The 21,015-nt window shown below is 40.1% G+C and overlaps 1 protein-coding gene across 3 annotated transcripts in view; it reads left to right on the top strand.

Annotated features, from left to right (window-relative positions):
• The window catches only part of LOC109418606 (nyctalopin-like), a 473,642-nt gene that overhangs the window by 36,510 nt on the left and 416,117 nt on the right, over positions 1-21,015 (top strand). The gene's annotated exons all lie outside the window — the stretch shown is intronic.

The following is a 21,015-nucleotide window of genomic DNA, read 5'->3' as shown; positions in this document are numbered from 1 at the left end:
GAATCTAGTTTTTAATCACCACAGCGATCCTCAGCTCCCTTCAATATAGATTGGTTGTTCTATCCTTGCAAAACCTCCGTTGTCGGTGCGATAGACTCAGCAATGTGCGTATCCGTTCAAAGCAGTGTATTCACCGTCCAGAAAATGTCGCATCCCCAGCTCGCAGATATGAAACAAGAAATGTCTCAGTAGCACCACAAGTGTTGCAAGATGCGATGGAATACCACTCACCTGTGGCCTAATGATATAGGCCTTGTATTATAGACAAGAACTGGTGCAACTGATACACGTCGCGCGTTTACAATTTATCACGCAATAAAATGTGCAGTATGATGTAATATCGGATGGGTGGGTCGCGCTGTGTTAGAGAGAGTAACTTCTCCGTCCGGAAGCGATCGATTTACGGATCCGTTACACCAAAAATGTCCTCCAAGAAGCCTTTTCTTCACCAGAACAATGCCAATCCAAGCGCTATACTGGCCTTCTCCAACTACTAATCCTGGCCACGGCACCATTAAATGTTCATCAATCTCCGGGTTCGCCGGTTGGAAGATCACGGCCAGCTATACAATTATCCGATTCCACTCACTACAACACTTTCTTCACGATTCCGAGTTTCTTCCAAACTAGGTATACAGCACACTTTTACGGTCTTTGGTACGACGAAATTGCACCGACGCACTTTATTAAAATTAACAGTCCAAAATTCACAACTCCAAAAATATTTATTGATTGCGATCGAGTTTAAAAAGAAAAGCACCTCTTTATTGCTCAAAGCTATATTGGCTACTGACTGGGGCAAATATTTTCCTAAGTTTCTACAGCCTCCGGTTCGGCTTGAGAACTACCTACACATTTATTCGTTCGTGTTACGTCTCTGTGTTGTGTTATCATTTTGTCAATGTTATCAGTAGCTGCGTGTATACACTCCCGTTCAAAAGTTTGGGGTCACCCCCTCAAAAACATGTAATTTTCTTAGGCCCATATCTCCGCCAATTTGCGTCCGATTTCAAAACCCTAGGTTTAATTCAAAGGATAATAAGTCAAAGAAACTTTGAACATGATTTAAAAGAAACTTTTTCAAAAAAAAATTGTATGTAAACTTAACCCAAAGTTGCCAAATTTTCTAAAAAATGAATATAAACTTACGGCAGTGTCGCTGGAAGTTGGGTCGACCAAATTTTAAGATGAGAGCGGTAATATTACCCATTTTCTTTTAGCTTTCAACTGCTTTTTACAGAACTTAACTAAAAAATCTAGAAAAAAAGTGATTAAGTAAATTAATCCTTGATGTCATCGACCAAAAGTTTGGGGTCACCCCTCAAAATGCTGTATCGGCCAAAAGTTTGGGGTCACTATCGTAAAACATGGAAAAGTGATTTGTTGATGTCTTTGTCATCTTTCATTCAATTTTAATTCTTCTTGGCTTATTTGAAACAAAATGAATGATACTTACTGCATAGACATTGAACCACACATATTTGATGAAATTTACATACTAAAACTTAACGTAAAGTTGCCTCATTTTTTGAAGCGTGGTAAAATGTGCTAACTTTACATAACATTTTTATATACAAAAATCGTTAAATACGTTAAGTTGAAGACATCAAACGTAAATTTAGTTATTAATCTTTGGAATGAACCAAAAATAATAAAAATTGAACTAAAGATGACGAAGATATCACCAAATCACTTTTCCATGTTTTACAAAAGTGACCCCAAACTTTTGACCGATACATCATATTGAGGGGTGACCCCAAACTTTTGGTCGATGACATCAAGGATTAATTTACTTAATAACTTTTTTTCTAGATTTTTTAGTTAAGTTCTGTAAAAAGCAGTTGAAAGCTAATAGAAAATGGGTCATATTACCGCTCTCATCTTAAAACTTGGTCGACCCAACATCCAGCGACACTGCCGTAAGTTTATATTCATTTTTTAGAAAATTTGGCAAATTTGGGTTAAGTTTACATACAAAATTTTTTGAAAAAGTTTCTTTTAAATCATGTTCAAAGTTTCTTTGACTTATTATCTTTTGAATGAAACCTAGGGTTTTGAAATCGGACGCAAATTGGCGGAGATATGGGCCTAAAAAAATGACATGTTTTTGAGGGGGTGACCCCAAACTTTTGAACGGGAGTGTATATATAGCGTCCAATGTAAAGTGTATGACAGTTTACCAAATTTTAACCTATTTGTTCCCAGTTTAACGTTTTAGTTCATTAAGCTTTTAGTTTTAATTCATTACAATAATTTAAGTTCAAATCAATTTCAAATTATACAAACAGTTAACAAACAGAAATTTTTAAGAATAATGGAAATTATCCAGGGACTCTTTCAGAAATTCGTCATGTGATGTCTTCAAAAAAGTTTCCAGATATTTCTATAAAAATTCATCCAGGTATTCTTTCGAAATTTTTCAAGATTTTCCCAGGAATTCCTTTTTATCTATCAGGGAATCATCCGGATATTACATTAGATGTTACACTCTTGGGATCTTTTCGACGTATCAGTCTTCTCGTAAAAATCAAAAACTACGGTTTGATTTCTTTCTCCAACGTTTGGATCTCCAACGTTGGATCTTTATTTATAAGGATCAAAACGTTGGAGAAGGGGTCATGGGTTAAATTCCCAGCCCCCTGAACAACTTCTCGTCAAAGCCGCTGAATGATACAGCACGGAGGACTGTGCTTTGCGGACGGCCGTCCATCTCGGCGATCGGACAGCGACTGAGGCACTTGATTTTCTCTGATGTTGTATACATCAAACCAGATACCCGAACAATGGCAACCGACAAAATTGGCAACACCTCAACGGACAACGCTTTGGATTTCGCTGGGAACTGAGAGAGTAAAAGGAACGACTATAGTTGTATTGGCAGCAGTGTATGCGATCACCCTTCTATGATGATAAAGTAGAAGTGCTGTAATCAGCATTAAAATAAAAATAAATAGACGATGCAAAGATACCACATTGTAAAGATATTAGACTATGTGCTATAATAAGTGTAGATCATATGTCAATACGATTCAGCTCACGCAGTGCCTAATTGGACGAAAGAGCTTAAACAAATAAACGTTAAGAATAAAAAAAAACGTTGGAGAAAGAAATCAAACCGTGGTTTTTGATTTTTACGAGAAGACTGATACGCCGAAAAGATCCTAAGAGTATAACTGCAAGTCGTGATTAAAGCAATTAGATGTTACTTTAAAATTTAAATTCTTTAAATTCTTGCGGGATTGCTTAAGAAATGTTTCTATGAATGTCATTAGAAATCCTTAAGGATTTTTTTTTTTCAGAAATTCTTCAAGAGATTTCTCCAGAAATTTCTCGAAGGATTTATTCAGAAAACCATTCACAGATTTTTTTTTTCATAAACTCCTCTTATGATTTATCTAGAACACGGGTTCCCAACCTGGGGGGCCGTGAAGCCAGTCCAGGGGGGCTGCGAAGTTACCAAAGAAATTGTTAAACTTTTATTCTATTTTGTGCAAATTATACCAATTATTAATTTTGTAACTTTGTTTTGAATTTTTTTTTCTTTAACGGTAATCAGTAACACGTGAAAATGAGAGATAGATACAAACCAGTGATTCCCAGAGTGGGCTTATGTCAGGGCGAAAATACTACAAAAGCAATTTTTTTCTGTAGTTTCAAGAAACATGTCCAGATGTTTATTCATTCATGGAGATAACATTCCCTAATATTTCTAGGATTTTTTTTTTTCATCAGGAATGAAAAAAAAAATGCTTGTTTGAAACATCTCAGAAATCTACATAATCATACAGAAGTTCAAAGTTGGTACATGTGTGCAAATAATGTTTGTAAGTGTTTCTGGAGATTAAAAACATTTTAAAACTCGGAAATCTAAAAATCAATTGAGAAGTTTTTAATCGATTTGATTTCAGAGCATCGTAAGCCATCGTGGTACGAAATTCCTAACATCCTAGGAGGGTTAGGATTTATTTTTATTGAAATTTATTTTTTCTGACTATAAGAAATTATTGTTTTATTTTTATTAATAGGCGGATTTTTACATAACAAATTTATGGTAGTATTGGTCAGAATACTTCATTTTTGGTAAAATTCACCATCCAAAGTAAGAAGAAAAAATCCTGAATTCTGTTGTAGTTCGTTGAACTGTTTTTGTGAACATTTCAGTATAAGTTTTCTGGAGACTTACGAGTTTTGCTTATCTCTAGGAGTGGTTTGGAAAACACAGGAATTTGGCGAGACATTCGTTATTGGGGTTTCCATTATTGGTGCTAACCACTACCAAACCCCCAACCACCACCCATAATTTGAGAAACAAATTTTTAGTATAAAACGCTTACAGAAGAAAAAAATTTCGGCTGTGCCGCTACTTCCTAGCAACGACTCAAATTGAATGTACATGGAATCATTGCTTACGAAATGTGAGTGACAAATAAAAAAAAGCATCATTGATCGTCGAAAATTACTTCCACAATAAATTTCTGGCTACGCCACTGTACCCAAAAAAACTGGGTTTCGTTTGTTTAATTCATATTATTTCATAAAAAAAAATCATTGGGCCGCAGATGTTTTGCAAATTCCTAAAGGGGGTCGCCCCCTCAAAAAGGTTGGGAACCCCTGCTTTTGGAGGGTACATCTAAAGACCTTGATTTTAGCTCAATTTTAGGATTTTACGAAAATAATTGCGAGTATTTAGTTTTGCACTTGTAGGCAGATTTCAAAGCAAAGGTAACCGTACACATCGTAGTTGCTACTCCGTAATTGACCAGAATAATCGAAGTTGCACAGAGAACCAATAAATGGTGCTTTGGACTAGCTACACACTCTCAATGCGCACAGTTCAAGAGTTCAATATTTGAAAGTTGATAACGGCGCCGGCCACGTCCTTACGGTCATCGGGAAAGGGAAGAAATGTTAGTTCGACAACCGTTGTTACTAGAAACCGTGGAATCCACAGCATCTCCGCAGTTGTCTCGGGAAGGAGTATTTGTAGTAGGGAAGGGTAAGGTATGGATCTTGGAGTAACCTTTGGTAGGTGATATGATCCACTAGTTATATAAAACACACTTCGCGGTCTTCATCACGATTATGACTTATTTGGTCGCAATGACCAACCTACACAATAGTAAGGGTAAAGTACATACGTCAATAATCGTTCAATATAAAACGCGTCAGTACATTGAACGTTTACTTAGTCATGATTCCCACATAAATTGTAGCAATATTTTGATCTCGGATTCCGTAGTCACGTTTTTATCACTCTACCGAGAAAACCAACCGACCACGAAAATATTCGCACGCTTCTCGATGGTTCAGATTAGAAATGTTAATATCCGAAGAGCTCAACATAAAGCTAATCTCAAACTCAAATATGTAGCAGCTTAAACTGTCATTAGGCAATAAAAAAAGCAAACTCAAATTGAAATACTTCGTTTAGCAGAAAGTTATGGGGGTGCAAATCGTACTTGGTCTTTTTGCCTTTCTCGTACACCAAGGTGTTCACTCCAAAAATGAAATTTTGATAGAACCGCCGGAGGGCCAAGTCTTATATACCAATCGACTCAGCTCGACGAGTTGAGATGATGTCTGTGTGTATGTATGTGTGTGTGTGTGTATGTATGTGTGTGCGTGTGTATATGTGTATGTGTACAAAAATGTCACCTCAATTTTGGATAGTAAATATCATCCGATTTCAACGCTTTTGTTTTCAATCGACGCAGAATATTGACCCATTGTTTCCTATTGAAAATGGTTTGAATCGGTCCAGCCGTTCCGGAGTTATGGCCATTTAGGTGTTCCAGACCGGTACCCCAGGAAGGGGCCAGATATGAAATTGCAACAAACCCATGCATGCGACCCATCTAACCACGGCATTTTCGATTATCTGACGAACGGTAAGCAGGGAAATAGTCGCAGATTATATCTGAGCCGGTAGTGTTCCGGAACCGGTTCTGGGTGTCCCGCCGGAAGTGGCCAAATATAAAAGTGAACCAAACCCATGCATGCGACACATCAAATTGCAGCTTTTTGTATAACCTGATGAACGGTAGACAGGAAAATAGTCTCGGACCATATCTAAACCGGTAGCATACCGGAACCGGTTCCGGGTGTCCCACTGTAAGTGGCCAAATGTAAAAGTAAAACAAACCCATGCATGCGACACATCAAATCACCGCTTTTTATGTAACCTGATGAATGGTTAACAGGAAAATAGTCTCAGACCATATCTGATCCGGTAGTGTTCCGGAACCGGTTCCGGGTATCCCGCCGGAAGTGACCAAATATAAAAATGAACCAAACCCATGCATGCGACACATAAAATCGCAGCTTTTTTTATAACCTGATGAACGATAAATAGGAAAATAGTCGCAGACTATATCTGAACTGGTAGTGTTGCAGAACCGGTTCCGGGTGTCTCACCGGAAGTGGCCAAATATAAAAGTGAAACAAACCCATGCATGCGACACATCTAATAACCGCTTTTTCTGTAACCTGATGAATGGTAAATAGGAAAATAGTCGTAGACCATATCTGATCCGGTAGAGTTCCGAAACTGGTTCCAGGTATCCCGCCGGAAGTGGCCAAATATAAAAGTGAACCAAACCCATGCATGCGACACATCAAATTGCCGCATTTTCTATAACCTGAGGAACGGTAAGCAGGAAAATAGTCTCAGATCATATCTGAACTGGTAGCATCCCGGAACCAGTTCCTGGTGTCCCGCCGGAAGTGGCCTAATTCATACATGCGACACATCAAATCATGGCCTTTTCGATAACTTGTACGATCAGCAAGAAAATAAGCTATGCCCACATTAGAAACTGCTGATAGTGTTCCGGAATCGATTTAAGGTATCTCGCTGAAAGTAGCCGAATGTAAAAGAGAACCAAAAAAATATTCGCGACACATCAAATGGCTTTTAAGGTATCCTGTTGAACGGTTACCAAGAAAAAATATCTCAGATCATGCTTGGGAAAACTAGTAGTGTCCCAGAATCGGTTCCCGGTGTCCCTCTGGATGTGGTCAAATGTAGAAGGGAACCCAACTTCATGCATGCGCTTCATCAAACCGCGGTTTTTTCGATAAGCTGATGAAAGGTTTTCAAGAAAACCAGCTCAGATTACGTTACAGACCACCGATAGTATTCCACAACCGGTTTCAGGTGTCCCACCGGAATCGGTCAAATGTAAAAATGAACCATGTAAATTTTCCGGAACCGGTTAAGGGTGTCCCACTGAAAGTGGACATACGCAAAAGTGAATCAAACCCATGCTTGCGGTACATCGAATCGCTTTTTTGTCAGTAACCTGATGCATGGATGATAAGAAAACAGGCACAGTCCACAGAAGTTACTACCGGTAGTGTTTTTAGTTCCGGGTAACCTGATTAACAGTTTTCATATACTCAGATCACATTTGAATATACCGGTAGTGTTACGGAATCATTTCAGGGGGTCTCGTAAGCATTACAAAATATACACTAAAACCCCAATTTACGCTCAAAACGGGGGGAGCGTAAATTGGGGGAGCGTAACTTGGGGGGAGCGCTATTTGGGAATTAGTGCGTAAATCGGGGGAGCGTTATTTGGGAATTAGTGTGCAAATTGGGGGAGCGCTATTTGGGAATTAGTGCGTAAATCGGGGGAGTGCTTTTTTTTCAGTTTTATAATTAGTTTGGAAAATTGAAATCACAAAGTTCCTAACCTATGAAGAGGTTATAAGTTATTCAATTACAATTAATAATTTAGCAGTTTTGTTAATTTCAGTGGTTCCCAACCTACGATCACGGGCCACGTGTATATCTCAAGAACCGAAAGTGCTAGGAAGAAGAGCAAATGTTTTACGGATTGATCATCTAAAGGATCAGTATCTCTAATATAGATATGTTCAAAAATCAGTGGTTTCCAACCTATGGTCACGGGCCACGTGAATATCTCAAGAACCGCAAGTGCTAGGAAGAATAGCAAATGTTTTACGGATTGATCATCTAAAGGATCAGTATCTCTAATATAGATATGTTCAAAAATCAGTGGTTTCCACCCTATGGTCACGGGCCACGTGAATATCTCAAGAACCGCAAGTGCTAGGAAGAAGAGCAAATGTTTTTCGGATTGATCATCTCAAGGATCAGTATCTCTGATATAGATATGTCGAAATATCAGTGGTTTCCAACCTATGGTCACGGGCCACGTGAATATCTCAAGAACCGGAAGTGCTAGGAAGAAGAGCAAATGTTTTACGGATTGATCATCTCAAGGATCAGTATCTCTGATATAGATATGTCGAAATATCAGTGGTTTCCAACCTATGGTCACGGGCCACGTGAATATCTCAAGAACCGCAAGTGCTAGGAAGAATAGCAAATGTTTTACGGATTGATCATCTCAAGGATCAGTATCTATGATATAGATATGTTGAAAAATCAGTGCTTTCCAACCTATGGTCACGGGCCACGTGAATATCTCAAGAACCGAAAGTGCTAGGAAGAAGAGCAAATGTTTTACGGATTGATCATCTAAAGGATCAGTATCTCTAATATAGATATGTTCAAAAATCAGTGGTTTCCAACCTATGGTCACGGGCCACGAGAATAACTCAAGAACCGGAAGTGCTAGGAAGAAGAGCAAATGTTTTTCGGATTGATCATCTCAAGGATCAGTATCTATGATATAGATATGTTGAAAAATCAGTGCTTTCCAACCTATGGTCACGGGCCACGTGAATATCTCAAGAACCTAAAGTGCTAGGAAGAAGAGCAAATGTTTTACGGATTGATCATCTAAAGGATCAGTATCTCTAATATAGATTTGTTCAAAAATCAGTGGTTTCCAACCTATGGTCACGGGCCACGTGAATATCTCAAGAACCGCAAGTGCTAGGAAGAAGAGCAAATGTTTTACGGATTGATCATCTCAAGGATCAGTATCTCTGATATAGATATGTCGAAATATCAGTGGTTTCCAACCTATGGTCAGGGGCCACGTGAATATCTCAAGAACCGGAAGTGCTAGGAAGAAGAGCAAATGTTTTTCGGATTGATCATCTCAAGGATCAGTATCTCTGATATAGATATGTCGAAAAATCAGTGGTTTCCAACCTATGGTCACGGACCACGTGAATATCTCAAGAACCGGAAGTGCTAGGAAGAAGAGCAAATGTTTTTCGGATTGATCATCTCAAGGATCAGTATCTCTGATATAGATATGTCGAAAAATCAGTGGTTTCCAACCTATGGTCACGGGCCACGTGAATATCTCAAGAACCGGAAGTGCTAGGAATAAGAGCAAATGTTTTACGGATTGATCATCTCAAGGATCAGTATCTCTAATATAGATATGTTCAAAAATCAGTGGTTTCCAACCTATGGTCACGGGTCACGTGAATATCTCAAGAACCGAAAGTGCTCGGAAGAAGATCAATTTTTTTTGGATTGATCATCTCAAGGATCAGTATCTCTAATATAGATATGTTGAAAAATCAGTGGTTTTCAATCTATGGTCACGGGCCACGTGAATATCTCAAGAACCGGAAGTGCTAGAAAGAAGATCAAATGTTTTACGGATTGATCATCTTAAGGACCTGTATCTCTAACAGAGTATCTGTACGCACAAATCTCATTATGAGATTGAGAAAAGTTTGCTGTGCGCACATGCAAATTCCTTGAGCTTGAGACTCACGATGTTGGCGCACATCACATAAGCATTGCAAGTCTCAATGAGACATCTCAATGAGACAAGCTCTAGGTATGGATTACTGCACGAATTTATACACGAAATTTGACGTTTGAGAGGTGCCGACACCTCTCAAACGTCAAATTTCGTGTATAAATTCGTGCAGTAATCCATACCTAGAGCTTGTCTCATTGAGATGTCTCATTGAGACTTGCAATGCTTATGTGATGTGCGCCAACATCGTGAGTCTCAAGCTCAAGGAATTTGCATGTGCGCACAGCAAACTTTTCTCAATCTCATAATGAGATTTGTGCGTACAGATACTCTGTTAGAGATACAGGTCCTTAAGATGATCAATCCGTAAAACATTTGATCTTCTTTCTAGCACTTCCGGTTCTTGAGATATTCACGTGGCCCGTGACCATAGATTGAAAACCACTGATTTTTCAACATATCTATATTAGAGATACTGATCCTTGAGATGATCAATCCAAAAAAAATTGATCTTCTTCCGAGCACTTTCGGTTCTTGAGATATTCACGTGACCCGTGACCATAGGTTGGAAACCACTGATTTTTGAACATATCTATATTAGAGATACTGATCCTTGAGATGATCAATCCGTAAAACATTTGCTCTTATTCCTAGCACTTCCGGTTCTTGAGATATTCACGTGGCCCGTGACCATAGGTTGGAAACCACTGATTTTTCGACATATCTATATCAGAGATACTGATCCTTGAGATGATCAATCCGAAAAACATTTGCTCTTCTTCCTAGCACTTCCGGTTCTTGAGATATTCACGTGGTCCGTGACCATAGGTTGGAAACCACTGATTTTTCGATACTGATCCTTGAGATGATCAATCCGTAAAACATTTGCTCTTATTCCTAGCACTTCCGGTTCTTGAGATATTCACGTGGCCCGTGACCATAGGTTGGAAACCACTGATTTTTCGACATATCTATATCAGAGATACTGATCCTTGAGATGATCAATCCGAAAAACATTTGCTCTTCTTCCTAGCACTTCCGGTTCTTGAGATATTCACGTGGTCCGTGACCATAGGTTGGAAACCACTGATTTTTCGACATATCTATATCAGAGATACTGATCCTTGAGATGATCAATCCGAAAAACATTTGCTCTTCTTCCTAGCACTTCCGGTTCTTGAGATATTCACGTGGCCCCTGACCATAGGTTGGAAACCACTGATATTTCGACATATCTATATCAGAGATACTGATCCTTGAGATGATCAATCCGTAAAACATTTGCTCTTCTTCCTAGCACTTGCGGTTCTTGAGATATTCACGTGGCCCGTGACCATAGGTTGGAAACCACTGATTTTTGAACAAATCTATATTAGAGATACTGATCCTTTAGATGATCAATCCGTAAAACATTTGCTCTTCTTCCTAGCACTTTAGGTTCTTGAGATATTCACGTGGCCCGTGACCATAGGTTGGAAAGCACTGATTTTTCAACATATCTATATCATAGATACTGATCCTTGAGATGATCAATCCGAAAAACATTTGCTCTTCTTCCTAGCACTTCCGGTTCTTGAGTTATTCTCGTGGCCCGTGACCATAGGTTGGAAACCACTGATTTTTGAACATATCTATATTAGAGATACTGATCCTTTAGATGATCAATCCGTAAAACATTTGCTCTTCTTCCTAGCACTTTCGGTTCTTGAGATATTCACGTGGCCCGTGACCATAGGTTGGAAAGCACTGATTTTTCAACATATCTATATCATAGATACTGATCCTTGAGATGATCAATCCGTAAAACATTTGCTATTCTTCCTAGCACTTGCGGTTCTTGAGATATTCACGTGGCCCGTGACCATAGGTTGGAAACCACTGATATTTCGACATATCTATATCAGAGATACTGATCCTTGAGATGATCAATCCGTAAAACATTTGCTCTTCTTCCTAGCACTTCCGGTTCTTGAGATATTCACGTGGCCCGTGACCATAGGTTGGAAACCACTGATATTTCGACATATCTATATCAGAGATACTGATCCTTGAGATGATCAATCCGAAAAACATTTGCTCTTCTTCCTAGCACTTGCGGTTCTTGAGATATTCACGTGGCCCGTGACCATAGGTTGGAAACCACTGATTTTTGAACATATCTATATTAGAGATACTGATCCTTTAGATGATCAATCCGTAAAACATTTGCTATTCTTCCTAGCACTTGCGGTTCTTGAGATATTCACGTGGCCCGTGACCATAGGTTGGAAACCACTGATTTTTGAACATATCTATATTAGAGATACTGATCCTTTAGATGATCAATCCGTAAAACATTTGCTCTTCTTCCTAGCACTTTCGGTTCTTGAGATATACACGTGGCCCGTGATCGTAGGTTGGGAACCACTGAAATTAACAAAACTGCTAAATTATTAATTGTAATTGAATAACTTATAACCTCTTCATAGGTTAGGAACTTTGTGGTTTCAATTTTCCAAACTAATTATAAAACTGAAAAAAAAGCACTCCCCCGATTTACGCACTAATTCCCAAATAGCGCTACCCCAATTTGCGCACTAATTCCCAAATAACGCTCCCCCGATTTACGCACTAATTCCCAAATAGCGCTCCCCCCAAGTTACGCTCCCCCAATTTACGCTCCCCCCGTTTTGAGCGTAAATTGGGGTTTTAGTGTATATTTTGTAATGCTTACGAGACCCCCTGAAATGATTCCGTAACACTACCGGTATATTCAAATGTGATCTGAGTATATGAAAACTGTTAATCAGGTTACCCGGAACTAAAAACACTACCGGTAGTAACTTCTGTGGACTGTGCCTGTTTTCTTATCATCCATGCATCAGGTTACTGACAAAAAAGCGATTCGATGTACCGCAAGCATGGGTTTGATTCACTTTTGCGTATGTCCACTTTCAGTGGGACACCCTTAACCGGTTCCGGAAAATTTACATGGTTCATTTTTACATTTGACCGATTCCGGTGGGACACCTGAAACCGGTTGTGGAATACTATCGGTGGTCTGTAACGTAATCTGAGCTGGTTTTCTTGAAAACCTTTCATCAGCTTATCGAAAAAACCGCGGTTTGATGAAGCGCATGCATGAAGTTGGGTTCCCTTCTACATTTGACCACATCCAGAGGGACACCGGGAACCGATTCTGGGACACTACTAGTTTTCCCAAGCATGATCTGAGATATTTTTTCTTGGTAACCGTTCAACAGGATACCTTAAAAGCCATTTGATGTGTCGCGAATAATTTTTTGGTTCTCTTTTACATTCGGCTACTTTCAGCGAGATACCTTAAATCGATTCCGGAACACTATCAGCAGTTTCTAATGTGGGCATAGCTTATTTTCTTGCTGATCGTACAAGTTATCGAAAAGGCCATGATTTGATGTGTCGCATGTATGAATTAGGCCACTTCCGGCGGGACACCAGGAACTGGTTCCGGGATGCTACCAGTTCAGATATGATCTGAGACTATTTTCCTGCTTACCGTTCCTCAGGTTATAGAAAATGCGGCAATTTGATGTGTCGCATGCATGGGTTTGGTTCACTTTTATATTTGGCCACTTCCGGCGGGATACCTGGAACCAGTTTCGGAACTCTACCGGATCAGATATGGTCTACGACTATTTTCCTATTTACCATTCATCAGGTTACAGAAAAAGCGGTTATTAGATGTGTCGCATGCATGGGTTTGTTTCACTTTTATATTTGGCCACTTCCGGTGAGACACCCGGAACCGGTTCTGCAACACTACCAGTTCAGATATAGTCTGCGACTATTTTCCTATTTATCGTTCATCAGGTTATAAAAAAAGCTGCGATTTTATGTGTCGCATGCATGGGTTTGGTTCATTTTTATATTTGGTCACTTCCGGCGGGATACCCGGAACCGGTTCCGGAACACTACCGGATCAGATATGGTCTGAGACTATTTTCCTGTTAACCATTCATCAGGTTACATAAAAAGCGGTGATTTGATGTGTCGCATGCATGGGTTTGTTTTACTTTTACATTTGGCCACTTACAGTGGGACACCCGGAACCGGTTCCGGTATGCTACCGGTTTAGATATGGTCCGAGACTATTTTCCTGTCTACCGTTCATCAGGTTATACAAAAAGCTGCAATTTGATGTGTCGCATGCATGGGTTTGGTTCACTTTTATATTTGGCCACTTCCGGCGGGACACCCAGAACCGGTTCCGGAACACTACCGGCTCAGATATAATCTGCGACTATTTCCCTGCTTACCGTTCGTCAGATAATCGAAAATGCCGTGGTTAGATGGGTCGCATGCATGGGTTTGTTGCAATTTCATATCTGGCCCCTTCCTGGGGTACCGGTCTGGAACACCTAAATGGCCATAACTCCGGAACGGCTGGACCGATTCAAACCATTTTCAATAGGAAACAATGGGTCAATATTCTGCGTCGATTGAAAACAAAAGCGTTGAAATCGGATGATATTTACTATCCAAAATTGAGGTGACATTTTTGTACACATACACATATACACACGCACACACATACATACACACACACACACATACATACACACAGACATCATCTCAACTCGTCGAGCTGAGTCGATTGGTATATAAGACTTGGCCCTCCGGCGGTTCTATCAAAATTTCATTTTTGGAGTGAACACCTTGGTGTACGAGAAAGGCAAAAAGACCAAGTACGATTTGCACCCCCATAACTTTCTGCTAAACGAAGTATTTCAATTTGAGTTTGCTTTTTTTATTGCCTAATGACAGTTTAAGCTGCTACATATTTGAGTTTGAGATTAGCTTTATGTTGAGCTCTTCGGATATTAACATTTCTAATCTGAACCATCGAGAAGCGTGCGAATATTTTCGTGGTCGGTTGGTTTTCTCGGTAGAGTGATAAAAACGTGACTACGGAATCCGAGATCAAAATATTGCTACAATTTATGTGGGAATCATGACTAAGTAAACGTTCAATGTACTGACGCGTTTTATATTGAACGATTATTGACGTATGTACTTTACCCTTACTATTGTGTAGGTTGGTCATTGCGACCAAATAAGTCATAATCGTGATGAAGACCGCGAAGTGTGTTTTATATAACTAGTGGATCATATCACCTACCAAAGGTTACTCCAAGATCCATACCTTACCCTTCCCTACTACAAATACTCCTTCCCGAGACAACTGCGGAGATGCTGTGGATTCCACGGTTTCTAGTAACAACGGTTGTCGAACTAACATTTCTTCCCTTTCCCGATGACCGTAAGGACGTGGCCGGCGCCGTTATCAACTTTCAAATATTGAACTCTTGAACTGTGCGCATTGAGAGTGTGTAGCTAGTCCAAAGCACCATTTATTGGTTCTCTGTGCAACTTCGATTATTCTGGTCAATTACGGAGTAGCAACTACGATGTGTACGGTTACCTTTGCTTTGAAATCTGCCTACAAGTGCAAAACTAAATACTCGCGCAAGTATCTCTAATATAGATATGTTCAAAAATCAGTGGTTTCCAACCTATGGTCACGGGTCACGTGAATATCTCAAGAACCGAAAGTGCTCGGAAGAAGATCAATTTTTTTTGGATTGATCATCTCAAGGATCAGTATCTCTAATATAGATATGTTGAAAAATCAGTGGTTTTCAATCTATGGTCACGGGCCACGTGAATATCTCAAGAACCGGAAGTGCTAGAAAGAAGATCAAATGTTTTACGGATTGATCATCTTAAGGACCTGTATCTCTAACAGAGTATCTGTACGCACAAATCTCATTATGAGATTGAGAAAAGTTTGCTGTGCGCACATGCAAATTCCTTGAGCTTGAGACTCACGATGTTGGCGCACATCACATAAGCATTGCAAGTCTCAATGAGACATCTCAATGAGACAAGCTCTAGGTATGGATTACTGCACGAATTTATACACGAAATTTGACGTTTGAGAGGTGTCGGCACTTCTCAAACGTCAAATTTACTGTGAGTGTAAGCAGGCCAGTATAAATTCGTGCAGTGGACCATAGGGCACTGCATTGTTTTGATTTTGTATGGATTTTGACGTTTCTTGGCCTTGTTGTTTACAAAACTTCTGTAATAGTGAAAGAGAAGGAGATAATATCATGCAGTGCCCTATAGCTTGTTATTACCTGACACCGACTTGATACACTCTCGAACCCTGCACTAGAATGACATTTATAGATAATGTTCAGCTGAGATTTGGTTTATATTTTCCGGGGGCGGAAGGGGTTTGGGTCATAAGTATGCTGGGGCAGATAGAATGCAGTCGAAAGTTGTTTACGACGGAAAAGAAAGTAAGAGGGATAATCCTGGCAGGGGCTTCTTCCCAAGTGATGAAGTAGTCACCACCCCCAGCGATTTCGATCAAGATAAGGTTTTTTATGACAAGGAGTTGTAAATTTTTAGGGTCAACATGACCCATACAGACACGTTGAACGTGTAGTGCGCCAGAGTTGTGTACCTCACATAGCTTCTGAAGAAGATGAGATATGATTATTATTTGATCCCCAATTGGCCCCCAGTTTATCAACTTATGCGCGAGCGGTGATGGCGGCGGTGGATACCAGCGAGCAGTTGCGATTTTTACGTTTAGTAAGTATAGCAATCCGTTGGCGCCACAGAACGGTTAATAATGGGATGAGGAAGCGAACGGGACCGCTTCGATTTTTCCCCAAGAAACGTCAGACTGCCAAGAAACGTCAAAAACTAAACTGCTCACTTGTACTTACCGTCTGGCGGATAAGTGGATTCAGTCTCCAGATAACCGGACTGTAGAAGTAGGTTTAACAGAATCTAATCTTGTTGTATTTAAAATGATTCTGTTGCAATTCGTTTTAACTAACAAACATCTCAATGAGACAAGTCTCGCGAGACGTCTCATTGAGACACGTACATCAGATTTTTCATGAGCATGCTATGATCTCAAATTTCACAAATTTTCTTGAGACGCATTTGAATCCAGCGCATGGCACACTGTCTCATTCATGTATGCATGAGCTTTCAGACACTCTGGTCTCTAATATAGATATGTTGAAAAATCAGTGGTTTCCAATCTATGATCATGGGCCACGTGAATATCTCAAGAACCGAAAGTGCTAGGAAGAAGATCAAATGTTTTACGGATTGATCATCTTAAGGACCAGTATCTCTAATATAGATATGTTGAAAAATCAGTGGTTTCCAATCTATGATCATGGGCCACGTGAATATCTCAAGAACCGAAAGTGCTAGGAAGAATCATCTCTCATCTCATCTCTCATCTCATCTCTCATCTCATCTCTCATCTCATCTCTCATCTCATCTCTCATCTCATCTCTCATCTCATCTCTCATCTCATCTCTCATCTCATCTCTCATCTCATCTCTCATCTCATCTCTCATCTCATCTCTCATCTCATCTCTCATCTCATCTCTCATCTCATCTCTCATCTCATCTCTCATCTCATCTCTCATCTCATCTCTCATCTCATCTCTCATCTCATCTCTCATCTCATCTCTCATCTCATCTCTCATCTCATCTCTCATCTCATCTCTCATCTCATCTCTCATCTCATCTCTCATCTCATCTCTCATCTCATCTCTCATCTCATCTCTCATCTCATCTCTCATCTCATCTCTCATCTCATCTCTCATCTCATCTCTCATCTCATCTCTCATCTCATCTCTCATCTCATCTCTCATCTCATCTCTCATCTCATCTCTCATCTCATCTCTCATCTCATCTCTCATCTCATCTCTCATCTCATCTCTCATCTCTCATCTCATCTCTCATCTCTCATCTCTCATCTCATCTCTCATCTCTCATCTCATCTCTCATCTCATCTCTCATCTCATCTCTCATCTCATCTCTCATCTCTCATCTCTCATCTCTCATCTCTCATCTCTCATCTCTCATCTCTCATCTCTCATCTCTCATCTCTCATCTCTCATCTCTCATCTCTCATCTCTCATCTCTCATCTCTCATCTCTCATCTCTCATCTCTCATCTCTCATCTCTCATCTCTCATCTCATCTCTCATCTCATCTCTCATCTCATCTCTCATCTCATCTCTCATCTCATCTCTCATCTCATCTCTCATCTCATCTCTCATCTCATCTCTCATCTCATCTCTCATCTCATCTCTCATCTCATCTCTCATCTCATCTCATCTCTCATCTCATCTCTCATCTCATCTCTCATCTCATCTCTCATCTCGTCTCTCATCTCATCTCTCATCTCATCTCTCATCTCATCTCTCATCTCATCTCTCATCTCTCATCTCTCATCTCTCATCTCTCATCTCATCTCTCATCTCATCTCTCATCTCATCTCTCATCTCATCTCTCATCTCATCTCTCATCTCATCTCTCATCTCATCTCTCATCTCATCTCTCATCTCATCTCTCATCTCATCTCATCTCTCATCTCATCTCTCATCTCATCTCTCATCTCATCTCTCATCTCGTCTCTCATCTCATCTCTCATCTCATCTCTCATCTCATCTCTCATCTCATCTCTCATCTAATCTCTCATCTCATCTCTCATCTCATCTCTCATCTCATCTCTCATCTCATCTCTCATCTCATCTCTCATCTCATCTCTCATCTCATCTCTCATCTCATCTCTCATCTCATCTCTCATCTCATCTCTCATCTCTCATCTCATCTCTCATCTCATCTCTCATCTCATCTCTCATCTCATCTCTCATCTCATCTCTCATCTCATCTCTCATCTCATTTCTCATCTCTCATCTCATCTCTCATCTCATCTCTCATCTCATCTCTCATCTCATCTCTCATCTCTCATCTCATCTCTCATCTCATCTCTCATCTCATCTCTCATCTCAACTTTCATCTCTCATCTCTCATCTCTCATCTCTCATCTCTCATCTCTCATCTCTCATCTCTCATCTCTCATCTCTCATCTCTCATCTCTCATCTCTCATCTCTCATCTCTCATCTCTCATCTCTCATCTCTCATCTCTCATCTCTCATCTCTCATCTCTCATCTCTCATCTCTCATCTCTCATCTCATCTCTCATCTCTCATCTCTCATATCTCATCTCTCATCTCTCATCTCATCTCTCATCTCTCATCTCTCATCTCATCTCTCATCTCATCTCTCATCTCATCTCTCATCTCATCTCTCATCTCATCTCTCATCTCATCTCTCATCTCATCTCTCATCTCATCTCTCATCTCATCTCTCATCTCATCTCTCATCTCATCTCTCATCTCATCTCTCATCTCATCTCTCATCTCATCTCTCATCTCATCTCTCATCTCATCTCTCATCTCATCTCTCATCTCATCTCTCATCTCATCTCTCATCTCATCTCTCATCTCATCTCTCATCTCATCTCTCATCTCATCTCTCATCTCATCTCTCATCTCATCTCTCATCTCTCATCTCATCTCTCATCTCATCTCTCATCTCATCTCTCATCTCTCATCTCATCTCTCATCTCATCTCTCATCTCATCTTTCATCTCATCTCTCATCTCATCTCTCATCTCTCATCTCTCATCTCATCTCTCATCTCTCATCTCATCTCTCATCTCATCTCTCATCTCATCTCTCATCTCATCTCTCATCTCATCTCTCATCTCTCATCTCTCATCTCTCATCTCTCATCTCTCATCTCTCATCTCTCATCTCTCATCTCTCATCTCTCATCTCTCATCTCTCATCTCTCATCTCTCATCTCTCATCTCTCATCTCTCATCTCTCATCTCTCATCTCTCATCTCTCATCTCTCATCTCTCATCTCTCATCTCTCATCTCTCATCTCTCATCTCTCATCTCTCATCTCTCATCTCTCATCTCTCATCTCTCATCTCATCTCTCATCTCTCATCTCATCTCTCATCTCATCTCTCATCTCATCTCTCATCTCATCTCTCATCTCATCTCTCATCTCATCTCTCATCTCATCTCTCATCTCATCTCTCATCTCATCTCTCATCTCATCTCTCATCTCATCTCTCATCTCATCTCTCATCTCATCTCTCATCTCTCATCTCATCTCTCATCTCATCTCTCATCTCATCTCTCATCTCATCTCTCATCTCATCTCTCATCTCATCTCTCATCTCATCTCTCATCTCATCTCTCATCTCATCTCTCATCTCATCTCTCATCTCATCTCTCATCTCATCTCTCATCTCATCTCTCATCTCATCTCTCATCTCATCTCTCATCTCATCTCTCATCTCATCTCTCATCTCTCATCTCATCTCTCATCTCATCTCTCATCTCATCTCTCATCTCATCTCTCATCTCTCATCTCTCATCTCTCATCTCTCATCTCTCATCTCTCATCTCTCATCTCTCATCTCTCATCTCTCATCTCTCATCTCTCATCTCTCATCTCTCATCTCTCATCTCTCATCTCTCATCTCTCATCTCTCATCTCTCATCTCTCATCTCTCATCTCTCATCTCTCATCTCTCATCTCTCATCTCATCTCTCATCTCTCATCTCATCTCTCATCTCATCTCTCATCTCATCTCTCATCTCATCTCTCATCTCTCATCTCTCATCTCTCATCTCTCATCTCTCATCTCTCATCTCTCATCTCTCATCTCTCATCTCTCATCTCATCTCTCATCTCTCATCTCTCATATCTCATCTCTCATCTCTCATCTCATCTCTCATCTCTCATATCTCATCTCATCTCTCATCTCATCTCTCATCTCATCTCTCATCTCATCTCTCATCTCATCTCTCATCTCATCTCTCATCTCATCTCTCATCTCATCTCTCATCTCATCTCTCATCTCATCTCTCATCTCATCTCTCATCTCATCTCTCACCTCATCTCTCATCTCATCTCTCATCTCATCTCTCATCTCATCTCTCATCTCATCTCTCATCTCATCTCTCATCTCTCATCTCATCTCTCATCTCTCATCTCATCTCTCATCTCATCTCTCATCTCATCTTTCATCTCATCTCTCATCTCATCTCTCATCTCTCATCTCATCTCTCATCTCATCTCTCATCTTATCTCTCATCTCTCATCTCTCATCTCTCATCTCATCTCTCATCTCATCTCTCATCTCATCTCTCATCTCATCTCTCATCTCATCTCTCATCTCATCTCTCATCTCATCGCTCATCTCATCTCTCATCTCATCTCTCATCCCATCTCTCATCTCATCTCTCATCTCATCTCTCATCTCATCTCTCATCTCATCGCTCATCTCATCTCTCATCTCATCTCTCATCTCATCTCTCATCTCATCTCTCATTACATCTCTCATCTCATCTCTCATCTCATCTCTCATCTTATCTCTCATCTCTCGTCTTATCTCTCATCTCATCTTTTATCTCATCTCATGTCATC

Source organism: Aedes albopictus, chromosome 3 (assembly GCF_035046485.1).
Source record: "Aedes albopictus strain Foshan chromosome 3, AalbF5, whole genome shotgun sequence".
In the NCBI taxonomy this organism is placed as follows: Eukaryota; Metazoa; Arthropoda; class Insecta; order Diptera; family Culicidae; genus Aedes; species Aedes albopictus.
The sequence above is the reverse complement of the archived record's forward strand: the minus strand, read 5'-3'. Positions and strand labels throughout refer to the sequence as shown.